At 45.2% G+C, this 15,458-nt stretch overlaps 1 pseudogene; it reads left to right on the top strand.

The window, feature by feature from the left end:
• Nucleotides 1–3,153: 3,153 nt before the first annotated feature.
• Nucleotides 3,154–11,785, top strand: LOC139831558 (uncharacterized; annotated as a pseudogene).
• Nucleotides 11,786–15,458: the final 3,673 nt, after the last annotated feature.

Raw genomic sequence — 15,458 nt, 5'->3', positions numbered from 1 at the left:
GCAAGTTTCTCATTGCAAGCACGTACGAATATATACGGAACACATGCCTATGGATTGATTAGTACTTGGATACCGTTTTATTATTATTTGCAAATGCCCTACCTTGATTATTATATGAATTCTCTTATCCATGCAACGCCCGTTCATCCATCCCTCTGCCTACAGTATTTTAATCATGTTGTTTACTGTAATCACTACTGCTGTCTTTATTTCATTGCTGATGTTATTTCACTACTCCTACTGCTATAAAACTGTTGCTACTGATAAACTCTTGCGAGCAAGTCTGTTTCCAGGTGCAGCTGAATTGACAATTCCGCTGTTAAGGCTTACAAGTATTCTTTGTCTCCCCTTGTGTCGAATCAATAAATTGGGTTTTACTTCCCTCGAAGACTGTTGCGATCCCCTATACTTGTGGGTCATCACCAGCACAGTACAGTTGTTGAGCATACTTTCAATACTGCATTGTTGTTTTGACAATTGCTGTTTTGCTACCATATTAGCCTTCCTACAGATCTACATATTGTCTCCACCTGCACTGTGTCGACACCTGGTAATCGCTTTGGCAATTTTTGGAGACGTTGATCCTTGTTGGTTGCAGTATCACCTTCCTCCTGTTTGGTAAAAACTTGTAAGAGCTTTGTATTTTGCTTGACGAATTGCGCGTGAACCACCATATTCCGTATTTGTAGGCATATACATTTGTGCTTTTTGCGTACTCATCATGACAAGACCTGTTGATCCGACCACTGTTGACCCGGCGAAGATGACGAGTGAAGAGTTGCATGCTCACTTCACTCACCTTTTGGGAGGGCATGCATGCGACGTCGATGCGTTGATGACGTGGATACTAGTAGGAAAACCATTATAGGTGGAAACCACCTCTGTAATTAATGATGCCCAACATTACTCAGGACACTCCTTGCGTGCTCCTTCACTGCGCGCCCGACGGCGAGTTGAAGGATGTTGCCACGGGAATGATCATACAACCGAAGAGCACCACGTTGCACACCGTGGCTATGGACGCCAACGTCCTGAAGGTCACTTTGGGTCGGGTGTTGCCGGGGTGCGAAGACATGGACCCCCCAATACAGCCCGAGGGAGCCGACGAGCACCTGACGCTTGAGAACTGCCATGGCTATACCATGGTATGGCCAAAGACCCAGATCCGTCTTGGGGGTCGCTCCACCGGCGCCTCCTCGATCATCCGGCAGCCGATCGTCCGGCCGCCTGCTCGGAGGGCAGCTCCTCCCGTCGTCACCGCCACAACAAGCCGCCACAAGAAACTGCTGGGAGAGTCTCTGCCTCAACCGCCACCGGCGGAGCCTAAAGGCAAGGCCGCTGCACCGCTATCGCCCATCCCATCACCCAACGAAGATGACATCGATGATGATGGGCCGGTAGACGTCGATGCCTACCTCAACACCGGCGCCGACATAGATGATTTGTACATGGCGGGCGCGCATGAAGAAGCATACCGCGCTCGCGACGAACCAGCTGGCCCACCCAAGGGAACCAAACAGCGCCTGGTGTTCCGCGGCTTCTCTCAAGAGACGCCTCCGGCAGCCGATACACAAGAGCCAACCGCCGCAAACATCTTCAGCCCCAATACGCTGATCAACAAGGTCAACGAGCAGTTTGAAGCGTCAGGGGCCGTTGCTCCGAAGAAGCCCCGTAAAAGACCTAGTAAGAACAAGGAGAAGTCTGCGAGCCAGCCACCTCCGACGATCCGTCATCGGGACTCCATGGTACCTCCCAGCAAGGATGGCTTGACCAGAATGCATGAAGCTGGCAAACCAATACTGGGTCCGGAGCTGCAACACCTTGCTTCCGGAGATATGCTGCCTCTGCAGGACAGTATCCTGGTCCTAGAGAGTATCCTTCTTAAGGACAAAGATCCAAATTACCCGGTCTTCACGGTCAAGGTGCCAAGAGATGTGGGCTTCGTCACTGATGCCCCCGCGGATATATTCTTTATAGCGTACGAGGACATCTTCAAGCTATTCCACGCGAGAAGGCTGGACTATAACTTGGTCCGCCTATTCGCGCTCAATCTGGCGATGAAGATCAAGAGAGAGAGTACCCCGGACGTCGCGATAGCGGACCCCTACTACATGCGTGAAAGCCAGTTGAACTTATCAGCGGTGCGGGTACGGGCTTCGTTGTACCTACAGAAGTGCTTCTTGGACAACAAGAGGAAGGACAACATCCTCTTGGCTTACTTTCCCGAGTAAGTACACATCCGCTAGCCCTGTAATAAATTTCTTTTCCATTGCTCATTTCCAACCTCGATCTTGTTCCAAATTTGTGTTGCGCAGAGACACGCACTGCGTACTCATCTCCATTGCCCCGAAGTTTTCTCTTGCCACCTATTTCGACTCGGGGAGTGCGAAAAAGAAGAACTACGCCAGAATAAGGGGTGTGCTAGATGATGCTCTCGAGGGCTACTTCAAAAAGGGAGGCGCCTTCAAAGAAAAGGCGGAATGTTTCAGGGATGATGGTAAACACAAGTTCAAGCACGTGTTCGAGTTCCCCTGTGTCAAGCAGCCGGAAAACAGCACTCTGGACGCCTTCTATGTCATGCATCACCTAAAAGGGTTTGTCCGGGATAGCCAGAACTTGCGTTTACCATCTGCTCTCCGAGGATGGGCCGAAAAGTTGGCGCGGATCAACGATGATGACCTCAGAGAAGACTTCCAGGATACCAGGGTCAAGTTATCACATATCATCATTCAAGACGTCACCACAGGGGGAGGGCCCTTGCACCAGGGTAGAGCGTTATGCAAGAGGGACATCGAGCACCGCCTCAAAGCGCAGGGTGACACGAGGACGTGGATTACAAAAGATCCGTACAAGCCGTTCCCGGAGCCCTGCGAGCCTTGACTTAGTGTGTGATAAACTAGCTATCTTCATCGGTTAGTTTGTATATATATCGATGGACGTGGTCTTTTGCGTGGGTCGTAATTAAACTCTAAGTACTATGTTCATCGGTTTATGTGTATCGGTGGACGTCGTCTTGTGTGTGCGTGTCGCAAACTTATTGTTTCCGTGCTCAACTTTACTATATACTTTGGTCTAATATTTATCAACATATATATATATATATATATGCATGATGTACTAATATGATATACTAATATGCCCTTGTCAATAGAGATGCCGACGTACGTTGTGTACAAGGGTCGGGTTCCAGGTGTCTACGAGGAGTGGCAGGACTGTCTCGAACAGGTGCACAAGTTCAGCGGGAACAGCTACAAGGGATACGCGACTAGAGAGGAGGCGGTAGCACAGTGGAGGGCACACGTGGGCAAGAAGAAGAACCGGCTGAAGTTCTTGGTCCCCCTCTTACTCACCGCCACCGCGGTTGTACTCTACTTTACTTTAGTCTAGGTGGCCGGTGACGATGCATGTGCATATGAGACGAGATGAACACATGTATGTGTATGCGACGATCAAACACATTTCTACTTGTGTAATTTGGATCTAAATGATGTAATGATGAAGACTTGTGTGTATCATGTCATTTGTGTGTCATTTGTGAGTAATTCTGTTATTTCTGGAATGTGCTATGTATTTCTTGTATATATCTGTATATTTCCTGTGAAATACCACTATATACTGCAGAAATGGAAAAAATTCAAAAATCCAAAAATTAACATTCTGTGGCGCATGAACTGGCAGTGCGCCACAAAAACTTATAAATATTCTGTGGCGCATGGAGAGGTAGTGCGCCACAAAATCTGGCGCCAAATTCTGTGGCGCACGATCAATGGTGCGCCACAGAAGTCTAAGATTCTGTGGCGCACTGAACAGCGTGCGCCACAGAATTCCAAACTTCTGTGGCGCACCGAGTACTGCGCCACAGAATTCTAATACTAGTCGCGTGGCAACTGTGGCGACTACCTCGTGCGCCACAGAAAGCCAAAATGGTGCGCCACAGTTAGGGCTTTTTCCACTAGTGGGATGCCAAACTCATCGACGCGCTGGACAAGCTAGATGGCCTCGAGATAGCTTTCATCTCCAAGCTCGACGCCAAGTTCCAGGAGCTCTTGACACGGTTGCCGTCACCTCGCGACAACGTGCGACGACGCGCGCGCCGCGTTCCTCGTGCGGATGTGCCGGCGGGTACCGCTCCTGCAGCAGCAGCCGCACATGACGCGCCTTCTGATGAAGGATACGAAGACTATGAAGGGGACGCGGACGAGCGGGTTGATGAGAACATACTGGACGGCGAGGAAGTCGAACAACCTGCACCGGGTCATCCACGACAACTGAACCGCAACGCTCGCCCACCTCTACGACCGGTACGTGATGATGATCATGTTGATGGGGTTCGTTGCATAGAAAACAAAAATTTTCCTACCGTAAAGACGAATAAATCCAAGATCTAATCTACGGAACACCCAAGATATAATCTACGAGATCGAAGCAACGAGATGGAGATGAGACTAACCCTCGAAGATTCCAAAGCCTACGAGATTAATCTCGTTGTTGGTGTAGACGATCGTCCCCGGTGCTGCAATCCGGCAGCACTTCCGTACTCGGTCGCGCGTACGGTGTTGATGAAGCCCCTTCCTCTCCCCATTCCAGCGGGTAGCGGAGGTGTGGTAGATCTCCACGGAATCCAAGCAGCACGACGGCGTGGTGGTGGTGGTGGTGGAGAAGATTTGCTGCAGGGCTTCGCCTAAGCCTGCACAGCGTATGGAGGAGGAAGAGAGGGGGCGGCTAGGGTTGTGGATGGGTGTGTTGGCCGGCCACCCCCTCCCCTCTTTATATAGGGGGAGGGGTCGGCCTAGGGCTCCCCCTGGGGCCCACAACTTCCTTGGCCGGCACATGAGGGGGGGGGGACTTTTCTTCCCCCTCAAGCCTTCCCCTTATCTCTTCATTTAAACACTTTTATTTAGAGATAGATCTTATCTCTAGATTTAAACCATTTAAATTAAGAGATAGATCTTATCTCTAAGGGGTAGTCCGGCCTGGGCCCACATGTCATAGTGGGCAGGCCCCACCATGCCATGTGGCGCCTACGTGGCCTCTCCTGGGGTGGTGGGCCCACTGGTGGCCCTCTAGAACCTTCTAGAAGCTCTGGTCAAAACACCGGACTTTTTCCCGAACCCCGGAAAATGAATTCCCTTATATGAATCTTATTCTCCGGACCATTCCGGACCTCCTCGTGATGTCTTGGATCCCATCCGAGACTCCGAACAAAAACTTCGGACTCCATCTCATATTCCGAATCTACTTATGCGACATCGAACCTTAAGCGCGTCACCCTACGGTTCGCGAACTATGCAGACATGGTCGAGACTCCTCTCCGAGCAATAACCAATAGCGGGATCTGGAGATCCATAATGGCTCCCACATATTCAACGATGACTTAGTGATCGATTGAACCATTTACATACGATGCCAATTCCCTTTGTCACACGATATTTTACTTGTCCGAGGTTCGATCATCGGTATCTCCATACCTTGTTCAACCTCGTTACCGACAAGTACTCTTTACTCGTACCGTGGTATGTGATCTCTTATGAACCATTCATATGCTTGCAAGCTAATCAGATGACATTCCACCGAGAGGGCCCAGAGTATATCTATCCGTCATCAGGATGGACAAATCCCACTATTGATCCATATGCCTCAATTCACACTTTCCAAATACTTAATCCCATCTTTATAGCCACCCATTTACGCAATGGCGTTTGATGTAATCAAAGTACCCTTCCGTTGTAAGTGATTTACATGATCTCATGGTCGAAGGACTAACTATGTATCGAAAGCTTATAGCAAATTGAACTTAATGACTTGATCTTATGCTACGCTCATTTGGGTGTGTGTCCATTATATCATTCAATTAATGACATAACCTTGTTATTAATAACATCCAATGTTCATGATCACGAAACCATGATCATCCATTAATCAACAAGCTAGTTTATACAAGAGGCTTACTAGGGACTCCTTGTTGTTTACATAACACACATGTATCAATGTTTCGGTTAATACAATTATAGCATGGTATGCAAACATTTATCATAAACACAAAGATATTATAATAACCACTTTATTATTGCCTCTTGGGCATATCTCCAACACATGTTGCTAAACTAAAATTGAATATTCCACCATTTGAGGGTAGATATAATCCTGATGCATATATTACATGGGAGTTGGAAGTAGAGCAACGCTTTGCATGTTTACGCTATCCTGATCATTTGCGTGTTAGTGCTACTTCTTGTGAGTTCACAGATTTTGCATCTATTCGGTTGTCTGAGCATTGTAGAGTACATCATGCTAATATTCCTACTACTTGGTTTGGGTTAAAACTTGCTATGCGTACTCGTTTTGTTCCTCCACATTATCAGTGTGATTTGGTTAAAAAATTGTCTCGTTTAGAACAAGGAAAAAAAATCTGTAGAAGACTATTATCAAGAATTGCAAACTGGCATGATTCGTTGTGGTATTGTAGAGGATAATGAAGCTATGCTTGCACGTTTCTTTGGTGGTTTGAATAAAGAGATTCAGCATATTTTAGATTATAAGGAGTACAACACTATTACCCGCTTGTTTCATCTTGCTTGCAAAGCTGAACGAGAAGTGCAGGATCGTCAACCACCATGGAGAAGAGCTAATGTTTCTGCAGGTCGTACATCGTCGTGGTCTCTGCGACAATCAGTGCCACCATCTCGTGGGCTGCACCAGCGCCTACTACCTCCAAGTACACTGCGCCTGCATCACGAGCACCACCGGATGCTACTCCACCACCATCTGCTGGTCCTCCTCGGAGTTCATCTTCGATGGCCTCCACGGGGAAGACGCGCGACATTCAATGTCGCAAATGCTTGGGATTTGGACACATAGAGAGAGAATGCAGAACCAAGCGTGTGATGTTGGTGCGTGAAGATGGAGAATATGGTTCTGCAAGTGACTTTGATGAGGATACATTGGCCCTTATTGTTGCACGTGATGGCACCAATTCTGATTTTGACAAAGAGATGGAGGTAATGGAAGCTGACACTGCTGATCAGTACAGGAGCTTAGTTGCACAGCGTGTGTTGAGCGTGCAATTGAGCAAATCTGAGCATGATCAATGCCACAATCTGTTTCAAACAAGAGGCGTTGTAAAAGAGCGAGCTATAAGGATCATCATTGATGGAGGGATCTGCAATAATCTAGCTAGCGTTGACATGGTGGAGAAGCTTTCTCTACCTACGAGACAGCGCACACATCCATATTACATTCAATGGTTTGAGAGCTCTCGGAAGCTCAAGGTAACAAGAACTACACGTGTGCATTTTACTATTGGTACATATTCTGATTTTGTTGATTGTGATGTTGTACCTATGCAAGCTTGTTCTTTGTTAGTTGGTAGACCTTGGCAATTTGATAGAGAATCTGTTCATAATGGTAAAACTAATCAGTATTCTCTTATGCATGATGGAAAGAAAATTGGTCTCAAACCTATGACTCCTGAACAAATACTAAAAGATGATCTTGCTAGAGCTAATAGAGTAAAAAACGAGGAGAAACATAAGAGTAAAAATCAGATTGTTGCTGCAGATTTTGTTCCACATAAGACTAATACTAAATCTGATTCAAACCATGCTACTGAAATTTGTTTGAAAAATCCTTGTTTGCTTGCAAGCGAATCTGATATTGCTGAACTTGATGTGAACACTACTCAATGTTATGCTATTATTTGCAAAGAAGTTCTGTTTTCATTTGAGGATATGCCTCCTTCTTTGCCACCTGCGGTTGCTAACCTTTTGCAGGAATTCATTGATGTGTTCCCACAAGATGTTCCACCTGAACTACCACCTATTCGTGGTATAGAACACCAGATTTCCTTGATTCCAGGAGCTTCGCTGCCCAACCGTGCACCATATCGTACCAATCCTGAAGAGACCAAAGCGATTCAGCGACAAATTCAGGTTCTCCAAGATAAAGGTTATATTCGTGAGTCTCTTAGCCCATGTGCTGTTCCTATTATCTTGGTCCCTAAGAAAAATGGTTCTTCACGCATGTGTACTGATTGTAGAGCTATTAATAATGTTACCATTCGATACCGTCATCCCATACCTCGTTTAGATGATATGCTTGATGAATTGAGTGGTTCTATTATGTTCTCTAAAGTTGATTTGCGTAGTGGTTACCACCAGATTCGTATGCAATTTGGAGATGAATGGAAAACAGCGTTTAAAACTAAGTTTGGTTTATATGAGTGGTTAGTAATGCCGTTTGGTTTAACTAATGCACCTAGTACTTTCATGAGACTGATGAACGAAGTTGTACGTGCTTTTATTGGACGCTTTGTGGTGGTATACTTTGATGATATTCTGATTTATAACAAATATTTGGAGGATCATTTGGATCATTTACGTGTTGTTTTCAATGCTTTACGTGATGCACGTTTGTATGGTAATCTTGAGAAGTGCACCTTTTGCACCAATCGAGTTGCGTTTCTTGGCTATGTTGTTACTGCGCAGGGAATTGAAGTTGATCCAGCCAAGATTGAGGCAATTGAGAGTTGGCCGCAGCCCAAGACGGTCACACAAGTGAGGAGTTTTCTTGGCCTCACTGGTTTGTATAGGCGCTTTGTGAAAGATTTTGGATCCATTGCTGCGCCGCTGAATGAGCTTACAAAGAAGGATGTGCCCTTTGTGTGATGCAATGCACAACAAGAAGCCTTCATGATATTGAAAGATAAGTTAACACATGCTCCATTACTCCAACTTCCTGATTTCAGTAAGACTTTTGAGCTTGAATGTGATGCTAGTGGAATTGGTTTGGGAGGTGTGTTATTACAAGAGGGCAAACCTGTTGCATACTTTAGTGAGAAATTGAGTGGGCCTAGTCTGAACTATTCTACTTATGATAAAGAATTATATGCGCTGTTTCGGACATTAGAAACTTGGCAACATTATTTATGGCCTAAAGAATTTGTTATACATTCTGATCATGAATCGTTGAAGCATATTCGTAGTCAAGCTAAGTTGAATCGTCGCCATGCAAAGTGGGTTGAATTTATTGAGTCTTTTCCTTATGTTATGAAACACAAAAAAGGTAAAGATAATGTTATTGCTGATGCTTTGTCGCACCGTTATACTATGCTATCTCAACTTGACTTCAAGATTTTTGGATTGGAAACTATAAAGGAACAATACTTGCATGATGCTGATTTTAAAGATGTGTTGCTGAATTGTAAAGATGGTAGAACATGGAACAAATTCGTCCTCAATGATGGATTTGTGTTCCGTGCTAACAAGCTATGCATCCCAGATAGTTCCGTTCGTCTTTTGTTGTTGTAGGGGGCGCATGGAGGAGGATTGATGGGACACTTTGGTGTGAAGAAGACGGAGGATGTACTTGATGTACACTTCTTTTGGCCACGTATGCGTCGAGATGTTGAGAGATTTGTGGCACGCTGCACTACATGTCAAAAAGCTAAGTCTTGACTTAATCCACATGGTTTATATATGCCTCTTCCTGTTCCTAGTGTACCTTGGGAGGATATTTCTATGCATTTTGTTTTGGGCTCGTACACAGAAGGGGAGGGATAGTATCTTTGTTGTTGTGGATCGGTTTTCTAAGATGGCACATTTTATTCCATGTCACAAGACTGATGATGCTACACATGTTGCTGATTTGTTCTTTCGTGAAATTGTTCGTTTACATGGTGTGCCAAATACTATTGTTTCTGATCGTGATACTAAGTTTTTTAGCCATTTTTGGAGATGTTTATAGGCTAAGTTGGGGACTAAATTGCTGTTTAGTACTACATGTCACCCCTAAACTAATGGACAAACTGAAGTAGTAAATAGAACATTGTCTACTATGCTGTGGGCTGTGTTGAAGAAGAACTTAAAATTGTGGGAAGAGTGTTTGCCTCATATTGAATTTGCTTACAATCGTTCGCTGCATTCTACCACTAAGATGTGTACTTTTGAGATTGTGTATGGTTTTGTTCCACGTGCACCTATTGATTTATTGCGTTAACCATCTTCGGTGCAAAATGATTTGGATGCTACACAACGAGCTGAATTGATATTAAAATTGCATGAGACTACTAAAGACAACATAGAACACATGAATGCTAAGTATAAAACTGCTGGGGATAGAGGAAGAAAGCATGTTGTGTTTGATGTTGGTGATCTTGTTTGGTTGCATTTGCGCAAAGATCATTTTCCTACATGGCGCAAGTCTAAGCTCATGCCACGTGCCGCTGGCCCTTTCAAGGTGTTAGAGAAAATAAATGATAATGCATATAAACTTGAGCTTCCTGCAGAATTGGGTCCGGTTAGTCCTACATTTAACATTGCATATTTGAAGCCTTACTTTGGTGAAGAAGATGAGATCGCGTCGAGGACGACTTCAATTCAAGAAGGGGAGCATGATGAGGAGATCCCATCTATTGATACAATCACTGTACCTACAGCCGCACATATACAAGGACCAATCACTCGAGCTCGGGCCAAACAACTTAACTATCAGGTACTTCGTTTCTTGGAACTATTCCTCACATACATGAGAATATGATGCTGCCTAAATCAGATGTGTTTGTTACTATTAGGAATGATGTACCTAGCATGGATGAGAGGTACAAACATTGGAGCATGATCACACATGGAGGAGATGGCAGCAAACATGTGAGGATTGAAGAGGACGCTGCGAGTGGAGATTTCAGAACTTTGAAGCCACCATAATTGGAGATAAAGATATGGACGAAATATAGAGTTCTCCACTTCATAATTTTATCCATATGTGTCCATGGTGCTGCGACACCATTAGTTTTGGGCCAGGCCCATGTAATTTTCGCAGGATTTAAGTCAGCCACTTTTTAGAGTCCGTATTGAAGGGGGAAAGGTTTTCTAGGATTTGTTTCGGCCACCATATGCATGGCTGGCCGAAACCCCACCTTTTCCTCCTTTAAATACCCCCATAGCCGTCACGTTTAGACTCGGATTTTGATTAGACTAAAAGTTAGCCATTGCTGCAACTCTCGTGTACTTCATTTGAGGCCAACGCCCAGAATAAGACCGACTATTCGGAATCCCACCTTTTCAATAAAGCTTTCATCTATATCCGCAATAATTCTGTTTGCATTATTAGTTCTTACTTCTTCTCGATTTCAGGTAGGAATTAAGACCCTCACTGGTCAGACTGATCGTGCATCCGCAAGATCAGTAACTTCCGGAGATTGTCCTAGCGATTGCATTGGCGCACGAGCTTTGCACGTGCAGTCGGATCGTCAAGCACGAACTCCACCAATAAATCGACGCTATCATACTCTCATTGAAAGATCGGCCTCCTTTGCCCTATCAAACCTACACCCCTGGTCATTCCGTCCACCGCGAGAACCGCGCAACAGGCAAAGCCAGCCCCTTTTTCATCTGACCATCAGCATGTGGCCACCCCAAGCAACAAATGGAGCATCACCGGAGGGCAATCCCCACCAGTCGCGCAACCACTATCCGTGGACGGCGCCACACTGGTGCTAGCTCGCGCCGCATCCCGACCTGCACGCCCCAGCAACAAAGGGCTCGCAAGAGTCAGCATCACCATAGGGAAGCATGAGGTCGACTGTCCAGGATCACCACCCGTGCTAGACCAGACACCCACGTACCTCCGCAGGGGCCACACGGCCACGCTCGAACATGATCAGGGGAAGGAGGGAATTAGGGAGGAGGGGGTTGTTGGACACCCTGCCGGACCTGGGCCCAAGGGCACCAGATCGACGAACGCACGGTGGCGGGGTTCCGCCGCCTCGCACGAGGAACCGTCGGGATAGCCGGAGCCGCCGCCATGGCCACCCGTACCGCGCCGACCTCACAGGGCACACGGACGCCGTGCCGCCGCCACCCCACGGTCGCGATGATGGGTTCGCCGCCGCCGTCCGTCGCACGGGCTTTGCCCGTCGGCTAGACCCCGACAGCGGCGAGGAAGGAGGCGGGAGGAGGAGGCTAGCGAGAGGATCTAGGGTTCGCCCCGAGTCGCTGCAGAGGAGCGATGCGGGGGGGGGCGAATATCGTCCTTTCGTGATGAATACAAGGGATAATCAACGAAGTATTAACTCCATTTTAAAATGTAAACTTGTTTAGAAAGCTATAATATTACTACTGAGTAGAACATTGCCAATGCTTTGAGTGGTTGCTGCCTTGCCGGCAGCACTACCCCTGCTATCCCTCGATGAAGCGCTTGAGTTCTTCACATCTCTATCTCTGTTCTTCGCTGGCTATAATATCTCAGCACTTGCATTCTCCAAATACACTTGTCTTTTCGTGCATTTCATTAGGATAAATGAAACAGGATCTGGTTCTCAACTTCGAATATCATGTGCTTTTGTGAGTCATGGTCGGCTAAATGGATTCTTCGCTCCTCCATGTTTGCCTCTGTCTTCTTCTTTCTCGGTTGCCTGTTCGAACAAAATGTCCTTGGGAATTCTCGGCTTGACTAGGAACATATTCAAACTACACAATCCTAGATGAATAATTAGTTAATTTTGTTTGGTCCAACTAAACACACAATTTAAGATTATCAAAGGGATCCAATCTATCAAAGGATTATCGGAGCATGTCATAAGAACAGGCGGTGGGCATCTTAGAAGCGCACCCTGGGTACCCAGGCGCGGGCGTTTACGCGGCGGTGGGTGGGCCCGATTGGGCCCACGTGACATCAAAGTCGACATGCGGCGGGTGATTGATATTGGAAATATGAGTAATTTACCATGTGACCTAATCCATACAAGAAGTAGATAAAACATGACCGTAACAACAAAGATTAAAGTAGTCATGGAAACTAGTAGAGAAGACGAATATAACATATCTATACCGGTTGCCATAGCAAGAAACTAGAGTAGAATCTCAATAGAAGAAAGGGATAAACATACATTGCAAACAAGCTGTAGGTGTTGTCTCACATGTCGTCAAAGAAGTTTTCAATCTCGGGAAGAAGTCATCATTGGGAAGTAGTCATCGGTATGTGTATTGGAGATGAAGCCATTAGTTGCACGTGGATTCTCCCCAAAAATATTATCACCCATCTCCCATACATGATCACAAGAGGTGGGGTTCTAGAGGCCTACTGTCACATCCAGCGGTGCACGCTGGTAGACGGGGTGGATAAGACTTGATCGGGGATGCAGTGCTCTAGAACTGAGTGGCATGCGCATAAAATGTGTTGTGTCTTTTTTTAGAGGAGTGACCTCTCTTTTATAAACATGGGGGAGGAGACCGATCGGCAGGATATGAAATGGATAGGTGGGAGGCAAACTAAATTTACTTACTTGATTGACATTGACTCCTACCTTTTCCGAGCGAGTTGAATCTTCTCAATTTCTTATTTTCTAACTAAGAGTAGGAAGCGATCAAAGTCGAACATCCAAACGATCGTATTCATTGTCCACCACCGCAAAATGTTTCAGCTTCTATGCAACCATTCATATTCTTATCATGGGTGGCAAAAAGATAGAGAACTCGTACGCTGGGCATAGGGTGATCCCTTGGCTCGGCTAATTTCGAAAACCTGACGCTCCCACGGTTTGAGGCGGACGTCCAAGGAGAAGGAGGAGGAGGACCAGGAGGTACATGTGTATATGTGTCATCTTCTCATGCCCGTGCAAGTTGCAGAACATTTGCCGTTATAAGGAGGTCAAACTCACTCTGTATTAACAATGTTGGACTAAACTTTAGTCCCACCTTTTGCCATGCATAAATGGGCCAAGCAGACCTTTGGGATTTTAGGAATTATTGAAATAGGCTATATGGGTTGGTCCATATTAGTCAAAATTAGAACAATCCCCCACGAGATCGTAGAGACACGCAAAAGTTTTCCTATGGTTCCAAAGCGTCCGATCGATCGATTGGGGACGCCGTGTGGTGCCACGTTTGGGGCGCGTCCGTTCCCAGCCGCTCTCCCAAACACGCCCCAAACAGGTTTCTTTTTATTTCGGATTTTTTGTTATTTTGGCACATAATAAAAACTAGTCTTTAAACACACAAATAAATCCAATTTATAAAATAGGTTTTGAGAATGGAATTAAAACATACAACAAATTCAAAAATTTGAAGTTCAACTTGATCAAGACGCCGCCACAACTCATGACTATCCTTTCGCCCTCCATGGATAAATTTTGTATTTGAATTTTATTATCCCAAACTTGGAGTTCTTTTGCTCGTCGGATTGCATTTGTCAAAGATAAGTGAGGATCGACAAGTGCATGGTCTTGAATGTCGACGTCAACCATTCTCCTCCTCCATCAATTGATGGATCATCACCTCATTGTCGCTATCCATATCTACGAGTCACAACAACAATTGCCAACCAAATGAGCGGCAACCACAATGATAAGAAGTACGAGAATGCCTTTGACGTCAATACCCAAGAATCTTATATTGAATAAAAACTTTTCTAGCTTCCCTAGCAACATTACCAAATTCTTTAAGTAAGGTTTCTAAAACAAAATCTTTCTTTTCACCTTCTTCCATATCGTGAAGTTTTAAAAACATGTGCTGCATTATAGGAGTAAGATTGACAAACCGAGCTTCCAACATGTGAACTAGAGAAGTTGTAGCAATTTCATAATTCGGGGCAAGTTCTACCAAGGATCTATCTTCAAAATCTTTAAGCCTACTAATGTCACTAAATAATTCCTCAATGTTATCTCTTCCAATGATAGATCCACTACCCACAGATTTGTCTTTTAAAGTATACTTAGGGAGAAGCATGATGAAATAACAAAAACTAAACGGAAAATAAACTTGATGCAAGTAAATAATTTTTTTGTGTTTTTGATAATTACAAGCAAACAAGATAAAATAAAATAAACTAAGCAAGACAAAAATAAAGCAAAGAGATTGGAAGCATGAAACTCCCCTTGCAGAAGCCTGTTGTCTCCCCGGCAACGGCGCCAGAAAAATAGTCTGGTGATGTGCAGTACACGTTCGTTGGGAGACCCCAAGAGGAATGTATGATGTAGTCCAGCAGCAAGTTTTCCCTCAGTATGAAACCAAGGTTTATCGAACCAGTAGGAGCAGTAGCACTTCAGAAGGTTGTCAACGGCGAATTATGATGCGGCGCAACACCAGAGAATCCGGCGCTGACGTGAAACCTGCACACAACACAATCAAACTACTTTGCCCCAACGAAACAGTGAGGTTGTCAATCTCACCGGCTTGCTGAAAACAAAGGATTAAACATATGGTGTGGAAACAGTAGTAAATTGTAGAGAATGAAAAGGAACAATGTTTGAAGTTTGTGGTTTAATCAATGTAAAAGAATGGACCGGGGTCCACAGTTCACTAGTGGTGTCTCTCCATAAAAGATAACTAACATGCTGGGTGAACAAATTACAGCTGGCAATTGACAAAATATTGAGCGCATGACAATGCATATATATGATATGATGATTACTATGATATTCATGTGGGAATTACGACAAAATACACATACCGTTATCCAACAAC

This window comes from Lolium perenne, chromosome 5 (genome assembly GCF_019359855.2).
Source record: "Lolium perenne isolate Kyuss_39 chromosome 5, Kyuss_2.0, whole genome shotgun sequence".
NCBI lineage: Eukaryota > Viridiplantae > Streptophyta > Magnoliopsida > Poales > Poaceae > Lolium > Lolium perenne.
This window is presented reverse-complemented; position numbering and strand designations above follow the sequence as displayed.